Source organism: Coturnix japonica, chromosome 4, assembly GCF_001577835.2.
Source record: "Coturnix japonica isolate 7356 chromosome 4, Coturnix japonica 2.1, whole genome shotgun sequence".
Lineage (NCBI taxonomy): Eukaryota > Metazoa > Chordata > Aves > Galliformes > Phasianidae > Coturnix > Coturnix japonica.
The window spans coordinates 57,572,271-57,585,095 of NC_029519.1; the positions used below are offsets into that span (position 1 = coordinate 57,572,271).

Sequence of the window (12,825 nt, forward strand, 5' to 3'; positions counted from 1 at the left end):
TTTCATGTGTACTATAATTGTTGACAAGAGAGGTAAATCATTAACAGTATATGTTTAAAATCTCACTTGAAAACCTTTGCTAAGAATCAATGTGTATCCAGTCCATGATTTGAATTATAAACTACCCTCAGAACTTAGTAATATTTACTAGGTAAATATATACTTTAATAGGCACTTTGGGAGTGTGTACACAGCCTTACAGCATTAGAACAGAAATTAAATTTAATTGGCAAAGTGTTAGAGAGAATAGGAGGAGATTTTTATTAGATCTGTCCTACTAATTTCAGTATCTGTGGAACATTGGAGAAGTATTTTTATTGGAATTTCTATTAACAGTCTAGAAAATACTATAGATTTATCACAATTATTTGGTAACGAGAGGTTTGATATTGGATTCTGAATAGTCAGGACACTGAAGATAGAACAGCTTTAGCACTTGCTAGAATTATTTGAGTTTGAAAATGATTAAGTAAACAGAACTACAACAGAGTTTATAAAATGTTAATATTTTTTATACATATCTTATGATTATTGTTTATAATAATAAAATAAATAGGTCGATTAAAAAAAATTATGACATTGTGGAATCCAGCTGGGTTAGCACTGCATGATAAAAGGTAATAAAGTAATATGGACACAATTTACTTGGAAAAAAGAATCATATTTTATTTATATCAGATTTGCTTTTCTTTAATAAAGCATGATTTAAACATACACACACACACACACACAGACCTTTACTGGTACTGAAACCTAGCTTCCAGCCTAATTTCTCTGCCAGGGTGCCAAACGAAACCTGAAAGCCATTCTGAGCAGTTAAACCGTAATTGGAGGTAGCAATGCTCTCCTAGCTTAACCTGTACTCCTCCAGGTGGCAGTGAATAGCTGGAATCACAGCTCCTCGGGGCATCATTGAAAATCCTGTCACAAATATATGGGTCATGTGTGAGACTGCACAAAACTAACACTGTTTTGGCTTGGCAGACAGCCTGCTTGCCTGCCCACTGAGCAAAGAAATTTGGGAGCCTTTGAGGCTCAGTCTGTGTGTGGAAATTTTGACGACCTGACAGTGACCAGGCTTTTGTTGCACCAATTAAAAATCTTCTTAACGGCTTTCTGACATTGATGACTTGAACTGAAGACAAGTGCAGAGTCTTGTACAGAAGAGCGAGAGCTTCGCCACCACATCGTAGCCCCGCAGCTGGCTGCAGAGCCTGCCAAGCGGCCAGCAGCTGCTGCTGCTGCAGAAGAAAATGTTTTCTACAGCTGAGCAGCTGGGGCCTGTGACTGCAGTGCAAAGGCCAGAAATAATAGTTCAAAATGGTGAGTGATGGGTCACTGGGAACTGGGCATTAAAAATTTTGGTTATGAAACACAACAGAAATGTTTAATCAAAGACAAATGGACTTGAAAACGCTAAGTGGTGATTTTATTTATTTATTTATTTTTAAATAATAGGAGTTAGGAAAACTGAATTACATCAAGGATTTTGTTTAGTGGCCTGCGAGTGTAAAAGTTAGGTTGGGGACTGCTTACCAGCAATATTTGCTTTTAATGTGCCACTGAACAGAAGGAATCATGAAAAAAATCATTCTTACCTATTCTTTCAGCTACAAACTGAAGAAACTGTTGTGATGTAGTCTTAAGCATCCAAAAGATATCTAAGACATTCACTGCCAAAAAGTGTTTTTTAAGAAATATGCTCAATGTCTGATTTCAGGCCCAAATTTTTGTTCCTAGAGCCATATTCTGAGTCCAAAAGTAGAATAATTGCACCATCTAAAATATTTAAAAATAAATCCTCCAAAATGGCTCTTTGTTAGGCTCTTAAACATGGATTGAAAAATTGAATTCTAGGCTTTTTTTCCCTCAAGCTTTTTGCTTTTGGCTTGGAGGTGCAGCTGCAGTCAGGAAATGAGAATGTAAAAATAGCATCATCTTAGTCAAGGATTTGGTCCATATACGTATGTATTTCTTCCAGCTCACAACTGCTTACTTCATTATTTAAAAAAAAAAAAAAAAAGATTCCTATTTATTTCTGATATGCATACTTCAGGATAAGCATGCTAAGAAAGCACATACTGCTTTCTATACTACTTAAATACATGTTATATCAGAGCTATCAAAAAAGGTTACTTCCAGACATTACGGAGAATGCATTTTTACTTGTCTGGTTGGTTTGGGGTTTGTTGGTATTTTTTGCAAAAGTGCTGTGCCCTGACAGCTGTGTTCCTTAGGACTGATGAAACTGTCAATCTTTTGTGTGAAGCCCATAAGAGCAGAAGATGGGTTGTTCAGCAGCAGTACCTGGATTTGGGAACTCATTACTGGTGGAGATTAGGATGACCACAAATCTCTCTGGCTTTAAAGAAAAGCGAAGTGAAAAACTTACTTCCTTGGCTTAGCTCTCGCTTTTTCATGTTCTCCAGATGAAGGTGAGGAAAAAGAAGAGAGAAAAGGGGCAAAGGGAAAAGGAAAGCTGAGAGGAGAGAGCAAACAGAGGGAAGAGACTGGAAGATGGTAGAATATTTTCTTTAGAAGGGCCCTCACTGAGAGGTAAAGAATATGAAATATGACACAGAAATCATTATCATCTCTAAATTTTTAAAGCGTATTTTAGAATACTGGAAGATGTTCAGGGATCATAATTTAAAATGAGCTAGAAAATCAGTAAAAAAACAGATTCCTGCATGTTTCTTTTTAGATTCAATTTGTTTGTGGGTCTAAAGACTTAAGTACATCTTCAGTGTAAAATACATGTGTGTTCCATGATAAATTCTGTATCAAAACCACTATTTTGATGTCACTGTATGACTTTTTGGAAGACAATGAGGAATGCAAGTAGGCATGTGTAGTCAGATATCATTCTGAATACTTGCAGACTGGACCATTGTAGGCAATTAGGAGAATGTTTTTTATTTGAATTTGGATCCCCATTTGGGACTCAAAAGCAGGATTCAGGATTTCAACAGCTATGTGTAGCCTACTATCTCCTATATTCTATTTGTTTTACCCATAGATCTGCAGACAGAAGTCCAGCATTGCGACTTATTAAGGGGAAATTATTTGCAGTTTTGTTGAAATATACAGAGTAATTCAAACTCTCAAGTATACTGAGTAATTATTAAGCTATGTCAACAGTGCACATGGAGAAAAGTAGTACTACTAAGGTTTCCAAGTCAAGCTTATTTCAACAATTTTTCTAATTAATGAATATTGCACTTTAGTATATTAATGGAAATTTTTTCTGAATGTAATATATTATGTAGTAATTAACTAGGTCTTGAAATTCTCTATCACTAGGAACTCCCTGGTGCTATGCAGATGAAATGGTAGCACCTTCTGACTTTGCTCCTTTACATGCTCCAATTAACCTAATACAATCACCAGTGAAAACATAACTGGCTTGTTGTACCATTTGTTAAACTGGAATTTAAATTGGAGAAGGAGAAGAGCTCAGATTCAAGAAATATTAGTGCTTGTAATCTGCAGTACATCTGCACCTTCATTGAAATGTACAATTTCATGTAGAATTGTTTGATCAATTGCTGCTTCTTTTTCCACTAACTAAAAGCCGGCTTTTCTTTGAGGATCCTGAATTCGTTTGAAAGTCTTACATTTTCAATAGTTTACTTCATTGGAGAAAGTGACAGTATATCTCTGACTGACTTTTATGAAGAAGATTAAATGTTTAATAATTTAATATATGCAGCTATTAAATTAAACTCAGTTAATATTTTGTTTTAATTTTACATTTAGTTTGAATATTTGTGCATTCGGGAGATAACAGGAATTATTTACTGATAAGCAGATGTAGATACATATGTACAGATTTTTAAGGTTGGGACTAAAGTCTCTGACAGGATAAAAGCTTTTTCCTCAGGGACTGCAGTATTAAGAATGATTCTGCACTTGTCAGACTGCATTCCCAGAAGTGACTTTTATTCTGTCACGTAGACTGTAGCAAGGAAGTTTACAGTATGCTGGACTGGTCAGCCATGAAGTCTACCTACAAGTTGGATTTAGATCACATCAGCTGATGTTGATTTACTGCCACAAAGCAAGACATAAAATACAAAGTAGCTACAGGAATGGTGTTTCCAGAGTTCCAACTATTCTTATTTCAGCTTTGTTACTTTTTTTCAAGTTAGGTTCTGTCAAGTGATATTGCAAGTAATATTTGACCCAACTTCATGAAATGTAAAATGATTAAATATTTCTGTTGCTGTACTGTTCTGTTCTGTTGCTGAACTTCACTTTTACTATATCTGTGAAGATGCAAGGACAGCCTGGATGAAATATAGATTCATCAATTAATCATCAGTTAATCCTAGGCAATAACTCTCAGTACTGCAGAAAATAAACATAGCTGAAAGTCTTTTATACTCATGCCTGTGATGGTTTGTTTGTTTGTTTGTTTCACTTATCTCACTGCAATTAAATCAAAAAGTCATAACGAGCAGCAGTGTTTTCTTCATGTGAAGAGATGGTGAAATTTGAGGTTTTACTTTTTTCAGCAGTGAATCAGCGCATTTGTCAGACTCTGGGAGCCTACGCAACGAGTAAGTTCAGCAGCTTAACAGTGTTCCTGTCTGTTCTTCCTATCACAATTTGGTTGTTTTTTGTTGTTTGGTTTGGTTTTTTTGGTTAGTGGGTTGTTTTTTTCCCCCCTTCAGTTTTTTTCTTCATGATTACCTACAACCTTTATTAAATTATTTTCTGCTGCATATTTTATTTGAGTATCATTCATGGAAATAGGTCAGGGCAGACAAGTCTCTAGAAGTAGATATGAGGAATTATTACTTCTTTAAAATCGATGGTAAGGAAAAGCCTTATTTTATATTTTGGCTTTCCTGATTATTTTCTAGATTTAGAAAAGGAAACTAGATTTCAGAGAAAATGAAGCTCCAAGGAAACCAAGACTATTCTACTTCATTGGAAGTGAGCACTGGCTCTCCATATTCCTGGAGATAGTTTGTAAATTTTTCTAATGATCACCACTCAGATGATTGCAATAACTTCAGTTATTTAATGAGCACAGAAGAATAATTGAGAATTGAATAATTTTTGAATAGATATAGATTAGTTTATAGAGTGAAGTCATTGGTAGATCAACCTTACCAAATTCGTAAAGAACTGTAATATATTTTTACTCTTCATTTTTAACAAATAAAAGTGAATTTCATATAATAGCAGTTGGGCTTGCAACTGAACATATATGTAGGAATGAACAGATAATATTCTTGCACCACAGTTATCCAGTGGATCTCTCTATTGGATGAAATATGTAGCTTTGCAGAAAAATCTGACTTCAGAGCTTCAGCAATTAAAATATCAAATACAGAAATGAGGTATGCTTTAAGTAGATGTTATTTATGATATTCAGTTGCTAAATTTGGGTGAGTACTTTACATTATGTTGTTATTTCATAGACTTGAGATTCTAGATTGATATCAACAAGCTAAAGAGTTGGTTTTTTTTCTCACAACAAATGCAGATTGCACATATGGAAGCTTTTATTATCAAAAGAGAGTGAGGCTTTGAGGCTTGTTTAGAAGGCTGCAGCTCAATTTGTTGAATTGCTAGTTTTGTATCTGATAAAACTGAAATACTTTCAGTTAAGAAAGCTAGTTTGAAGAGCAGTTGAGTCCAAGAAAAGGCAGGTGGGGAAAAAAAAGGGAACACAGCTGTCTAATACTAGTAGGTAGTCACAGCAAGCTCTTCTGACTCAGTAGTTGTCCTGTGATGGGTCTCCACCAGAAGAAAGTTTGTAGCAGTGTAGTCACTTCATCAATACCAGTAAATTTTAGTAATGTCTGATGCTGAGAATACCGAATATGGAGAAATACAAGACAGTGTGATAGTAGAAGAATGAAAATTAGAAAAAATTAGAAAATGTTATTAAATCCACAAAAATTTCCTTGGAATTTTTCTTAATAAGGCAAATTGAGTTTTTAAATATTCACATTCCCATGAGCATCTATATTTGTTTCCATATTATATTTACCTTCCACTTTCGAAAGTGCCCTAGACCTGCTGCATCTTTTTAACTGGGATGATCAGAATCACACCCAGAAGTCAAGACACAGACTAACCAGATATATAGTGTCCTACCAACAATTTCTGTTATTTATGACTTTCTTAGTATTTTTTAAATTCCATTTACCGCTTTCACCTTCTCTGAACATGGAGCTAATGCTTTCAGATAGTTACTCATAATGACTACAAGGTCTTTCAGAGCTCAATATTCCAAACCTGTAGCAGGGCTATTGTGGATTTTTTTCCACCAAGTACACTATTTTGCATTCACTGATACTGAATTTCATCTGCCATTTCATTTTAAATTACAGAGTTAATATTATAAGACATTTCTGCAGGCCTTCATAATCAGGTGTGGATTTTAGCATACATATGTTTTACTTTCACCACTCAAGAAGTTTTCTGAAGCAAAAACTACATTGGAAATAATCACATATCTTTTGCATCAAACACATCAACATTTTCCAAAGCGGTGTAGTTACTTTGCAATCTAATAAGTCTAACTTTCTCATCACATGTATTGGTATTCTCAGTTTTGAAGTCACACTCTCATTTTGTTTAGAAATATCTGGATATCTCTTGCTGCCCTTAGGTGAGCCTGATTTGACTGATAGAGGGCTTACCAGATTCAGCATTTCACTACTTTAATATTTGAATTTCCTTATCTCTCTTAGTTAACAAATGTATTGAATTGATGCTTTGCTACAACGTATTCTATTGAATTATTCTGACATCTGACACTTTAATATAAGGCAGTTCCCTCCCCCTCCTCCTCATTCTTTGTGTGGCTGAGTGAATAGAATTAATTTAACTTCTTTACTATGGCCTTGTCTTTCTCAAGATCAGTCAGTGTGTTTCAGTTGTCTATTAAACTTCTTTTTCTGGTTGGATTCCTGATTCTGATGCATTTTTTTTATTATTTATTGTTAGGGTTCATATTAAAAAAAAAAAAAAAAAGCATGTTATTGGATGAAATATTTTGTTATTTCACGTTTTTATTCATTTAGCATAAGGCTTTAATTTTTGCTTTTTTTCTTTTAAGTTTCTAAAAGCTTCTTTTACTTTGCTGTTTTAATGTGATAGGTTCCTTGCTTGATTGCTTGCTTCAATTTTTAAGAGGAATTTTAATAAGCAATGTGTAGGATAATGCATAGGCTTACACAGTGTTCATTCTTCTAATTAGCGCTTTACCCTTTTACCAGTCCTTTTTCATACCTTCAGCTCCTTGGTTGCCTCGTAACCTAACACAGCATGTATGGATTAAAAGAATAAAAATTAAAAAAATGAAAAGAATGGCACCAAAATCCATTCCCAGACTCCAACAATTTCTGGAAATTATATTTCTTGAGAAAAATGGTCTTTTTTATTTTAAAGCTTGCCATGGATTTTCATACAATGTATATGTCAAACAATTTTGAACACATGTACTGCTTCCTTTCCTATGCTCTCAGTCCACATATATCAACTTCTACCGCCAAGCCCTTCCAATAATGAACACTAAACATTTTGATACAGAGCAGATATGCTGTAGTTCTATTTTTTATGAACATCAATTTTTACAAAAATGTCTGTGAGTGTAATCTTCTGAAGTCCCTATTAGAGCAGTAGAGATGGATAATGTAGCAGAATTTCATTTCTATTTACGTATTTATTTGCATAATCCTGAGTAAATAATCAGTATTAAACATAAGATATTTGATTGTATCATATTCAGTCAAGACTGTAATTTTCTCCATATGATAAAGAGAAAGAGAATGACCATAGGAAACAGAAACAGTTAAATCAGATTTCCTCTATGAGATATATTATTATCACACCTTTTATTAACATCCTGAGATGTGATTATTTTGACTGTTGCAATTATGGGGTCATTAGGATGTGATAGAAAGATTACAGTAATGAAGGCTGCTTTTTATGCTCTTCATTTATGCCTATGTCAGCTCCTTTGACTTTGAAACTACAGACATTCAATCTTTTGGTTATACTATTTGTTTCAGTTTTAGGAGCTGAAGGAGTAAAAATGTTAGCCCATGAAATCTGGCTGATATATAACGGCCTCAAAGGCAAGTTAATGTACAGAAGTGATTTTATTTTACACTTCCAAAATGAGAGGCACAGTATTCTTATCAATTAGGCTGAGGCATTTGCTGGAATATCAAATTTATGAGTAGTAAAAATTTAACTACAGTATTAAGGCAAAATGTTTGCTCAGCTCTCACAAAAACAAAGAATGTATGCAATATGGTTTAACAGTTGTCTTTAAATGCTTACAAGATGCTCATGAATAAATGCATAAAGTAGGTGAAAATTAATAAAATATTAGTTTATGAGAGTGTGCCTTGCATTTTACTTAAATATTATGGGCTTCGTTTTGTCTCATGTAGCATGATACCATCCGATAGTACTACTCCTTGGACGTACTGGGTGAGCAACTCAAAGCCCACCAACCACAAAATCTGAATTCTATATTTCAGTTTCTGTGCTAGCAATGCCTTTGACTTTTTTGAACAAATGAAGTTAAGGATTTATGAAGTAAGAGCTGTTTAAATTCAGCCTTTTAATTGAAGCTGAGGAAGGCTGAAGAGTTATGCTATGGTACCCTAATACTGAGTGAGGGCACTCCTTCAAATCCAGATGTTCTTTGGTTTTCTCAGTGCAATGATGGAAGGGTTAAAAGCCCAACACTTTTGTCTCTGAAAACAGCCACAGGATAACCAGTTGCAAGTAGCAGCTGTGCACAGCACCTGGCTTTCCTGGGTCTGCATGGAGGTGCAGGACTCCTCCATCTCAGGAGATTTCTGTGCATGGGAAGAAGAGACCAGAAAGGAAAAACCCAAATAATTATAGAAATTCTTGCTTCTGCATGTTTGGTGTGCTGGGCTTTGTTTTTAACTGGTTTATCTCTTGGCTTCCAGCATTTGGGCTGCAAGCTGCCAAGGGATAGTTGTTAGCAGAGCATTCAAACTCAGGCTTTCTTCTTCATCTTTAAGTTTGATTAATGTATTCTGCTGCTAGGGTTGAGCTTGTATCGTAAAAAGATGGTGTAGAGTTTCACTAGAAAATGACAGTAAAATCCAGTTCTGTGGAGGTTTAATATCTGAAACGTCTGAAGAGCTTTTGTGGGGATCCACAGGCAGAATAAGAGACCCTCTGAGTACTGGGTTTAAATATTTAATCACCAGAACTATGGCATCTGTAAAGATGATGTGCTTGAAAATCACACGGAGGATGTCTGAACCATAGCTTAAGCAAAAGGTTACCTCCATTCTGTCTATAATGAGCCTGATCCTACAGCCATGCTTAATTCAGCATTTCTCCCACACACAGACACAAAAAAAATCTTATCTGTTTCCTAATTCCAGCAAGTCAGAGTGAGAACCCAGGCACTGCTGTTCCCATGCATCAGGAAACTTCTGCTCCAGGAGACTGGGGAGCAGAGAGTTGAGCTGAAAGTGAGCTGAAAGTGCCTGCCTCCTTGCCTTGGCTTGATTATAATTAATCTGAAGGGGAAAAACTAGTTTATTTTTAAAAAGCTTCCGAGTTTATTTTCTTTTGATCTGACTTTCCAGCTTTAAAGTATACTTTTGCACAGCTGGGGAGGGGTTGGCCATGCTGTTATGTGTGTGTGGTTTTACTTTCCAATGAAAATCCTACCTTCCAGCTATCTGACAATTGCCAGGGGCCTGTTGTTTTTGTTGTTGTTGTTTTTGTTTTGTTGGTTTTGTTTTTTGTTTGTTTGTTTGTTTGTTTGTTGCATTCCAGCAAAATGGCTTCTGTTTACCTCACTGGATTTCATCCCATTTCCTGGCAGCTACTTTATATCTGGATGTCTGGGATGATTGGGAGGATGAGCCAGATTTTACCAGCAATATGTGCTGTTACAGAAGGAGAACCTATTCAAGTTGCAAAGTGTTTTAAGTATCAATTCATTGGGACTATGACTAATTTTATAGCATATTTTTGCAACAAAGAAGGTGGCTTATTTTCAACAAGCTACCAATAGGACAGGTTCTGATCAGACCTGACTCTTTGTAGTCTAGCTTGCTTATTAAAAAGACACTAAGATTTCACAACCCTAATCTTAATAGCTTTTACATATATATATACTTCTCTTCATAATTTAAATAAAGGAAGCTTTAAAATATATATGTATATACTTACTGTAATATTAGGAGAAAGGACTTTATCATTTTGTTCTGCTACAAGAAACTTGAGTCATTTTGTGATAAATAATCAAGCCAGTCATACAAGGAGCAAGTCCAGGACGCCACAGGATTGAGCCCTGTTCTGAGAAGAACAAGGAACCACTGCAGAAGCACAGAAGCCCCGCATGTCTTTGCTCAGGACAATGAATTTGAGCCAATAATTGCGACATTGGGATGGATGTCTGTTAGTCCCGGTCTTCTTGACAATTCCTCTGCTTAGCATGGGAGAAGAACCTGCTAATTTCGCTCTTTTGAACCGGCGAGCATAATAGATGCCTAAACATCCATTATGTACCTATTATGTCCCCATTAGGTTCAATAATAGCCAATCTGAATGTGGCCTTAATTGCTTTATGTAAATGCTGTAGAAATGCCTGTGTTAACAACAATAAAGACTTTTACTGCCAGAAGAAAACCTACCAACGAAGTCACAGCTTCTTGATAATGGCCCATTATCCATTAACTGTGTGCACATAAAAGAATGTATCTTTTGTAAAATGCCCTTGCAATGGAACTGCAGCTGAGAGGTTATATTTCTTATAAAAGTGTTGTCTAATCAAACACCAGCAGCAATTTGCAAAGACCAGGAGGGCAGCATGGAAGGAAGTTGAAGACGCAAAAGGCGAGAAAGATGCTGGAGGACACACGTAAAAGAAGGCAGGAAGATCTGAGGTGCTCTCTGGGCAGGAGGTGGCCAAGGCAGACAAAAGAGCTGATAGGGAAATACAGTCAAAAGCCTGAAGAAGAATCTGAGAAAAAAATAGCTGTAATATAGGGGAGTGTCCAGTTTCAGCCCTTTGCCTACAATAAGGACTATACATTTTAATTCCACTGTGTTGTTCTCAATTTCCCAGAATACCAAAATTCTCATAATCCTGAAGAATGGGATGACCCAAGGGCAAATTGAAGCCTTTTTCATTGGATATGACGGAAATCTATTTCCTTTTTATGTGGTTGACATTCCTCAAATCTGAGTTCATCAAACATCATTTTTACGATGTCCAAAATCACTGCAGTAAAAATTTGGGGATTTTTTTAGTATGCACATTTTGAACTCTCATTTTGATCACTCATTTCTACATTGACAGAAGAATGAGCAGTCAGAGGAACCTATGTAGGAGGGTGAACATAAAGGCCAAGGTAGAAGAATCCCAATATCCTGCATACTTTCATACACAGAGACAGTGAGGCATTTCTGTATGATTTTGATGTGGACTGGAAGCAAAAGAGGTGCAAGAGGCTGCCATCCTCCTCATTCTTATCCCTGGAGACATTCAAGGTCAGGCTGGATGGAGCTCTGAGCAACCTGATCTAACTGTAGGTGTCTTTGTTCATTGCAGGGGAATTAGACTAGGTCACTTTTAAAGGTCCCTTCCAGTTCAAACGATTCTATGATTATATGACCTTTTCCAGTGAAGGGAAGAACTAATTAAGAACTGCGATTCTGGCTAATTGTATGTGAGCAACACAGGAGTTATAACCAGCCCTGTGATACAGAGCCCTGGTACTGTGCGAAGTCATCTTCAAGCATTACTATTGTTTGGAGTGAATATAAAGCCATGGGGACATTTGGATTAGATAAAGGGGCTTCTGAAACTTCCTGCATTCAGGTGATAATCAGCTCTCTGTGTGTGCAGACATGTATTCTTGAGCAGTTTACTTATCCTGGCAAATCCCAGCGAGGTATCTTGGCTTTGAACTATGAAATTGACTATTTTGATCTTTTGCCTAGGGACTACAAAGGACAAGAACTAACTAAACAACCAAGGACTGAGATTGACATGCATAATAATTTTTTCTTTTTACCATTATCTGTTGTAATTTTTAATTCTTGCTGAAAATAAATAAATAAATAAATCTTCCACTAAAAAATGCCATAATTTAAAATACTCTTGATGCTAAAGAACATTATCTCTAGCAGCTTCATCGTGAAGTTGTGGGACCAGCATGTGCAAATAATATAGTCAAAATAACAGACTATAGTCTGTCATTAATAGCAATAATTATGTAAAACTTGCCACATGTTTGCCTAACTTTGCTTGTGTTTTTACAGAAAGAACAACTATATCTACAGCTAACTCATAAGTAAATACATAAACTTCCAGTTCCTATTCACATAGTATTTCTACAATGGAATGGAGCCCTCGCTATATTACAGGGCTACCACACAGATCCTGCAGGGTGTGTGGGTTGAATCTATCCCACAAAGGACTTGCCTCACTAAAGTTTGTCTTTTGTCACCCAGACTACTCCCTGTAATAAATTCTGGCCGTAATTGTCAAAAAGTTGAACAGACTATTTTATATAACTATAATATACTAGTTAATCATAATAGAAAAATCTAAGTCAAGTGGAAAATGAAAATATTTCCTTTCCACATCTAAAGAGATATCTCATTTTTGCTGATTTAGCACAGCTATCTTGCCCCGGAGCAGATAAGGAACATGCACAGAATCTATTCTCCTCTGAGGTGAGGAATGACCAGCTAGGATAGCTGAAAGGTACATTATATAGGACCATCACTCCTTTTTTTTCCTTAGGAGAATGAGGTTCAGAAAAATACTCAGGGAGTAATGCATAT

The 12,825-nt window shown here is 35.9% G+C and overlaps 1 protein-coding gene across 9 annotated transcripts in view; it reads left to right on the top strand.

Annotated features, from left to right (window-relative positions):
- The first annotated feature begins 967 nt into the window (after positions 1–967).
- SGCZ (sarcoglycan zeta) overlaps positions 968–12,825 on the top strand; it is a 348,739-nt gene continuing 336,881 nt past the window's right edge. For 6 of the 9 annotated variants that reach the window (XR_004306978.1, XR_004306979.1, XR_004306977.1 and 3 more), the window contains exon 1: positions 968–1,323. The gene's annotated coding sequence lies outside the window, so the exon portion shown is untranslated. Of the gene's footprint in view, positions 1,324–2,202; positions 2,557–4,517; positions 4,563–12,825 lie in introns of those variants that run through there. The other 3 variants (XM_032444281.1, XM_032444280.1, XM_015862368.2) reach the window with 3 other exon arrangements.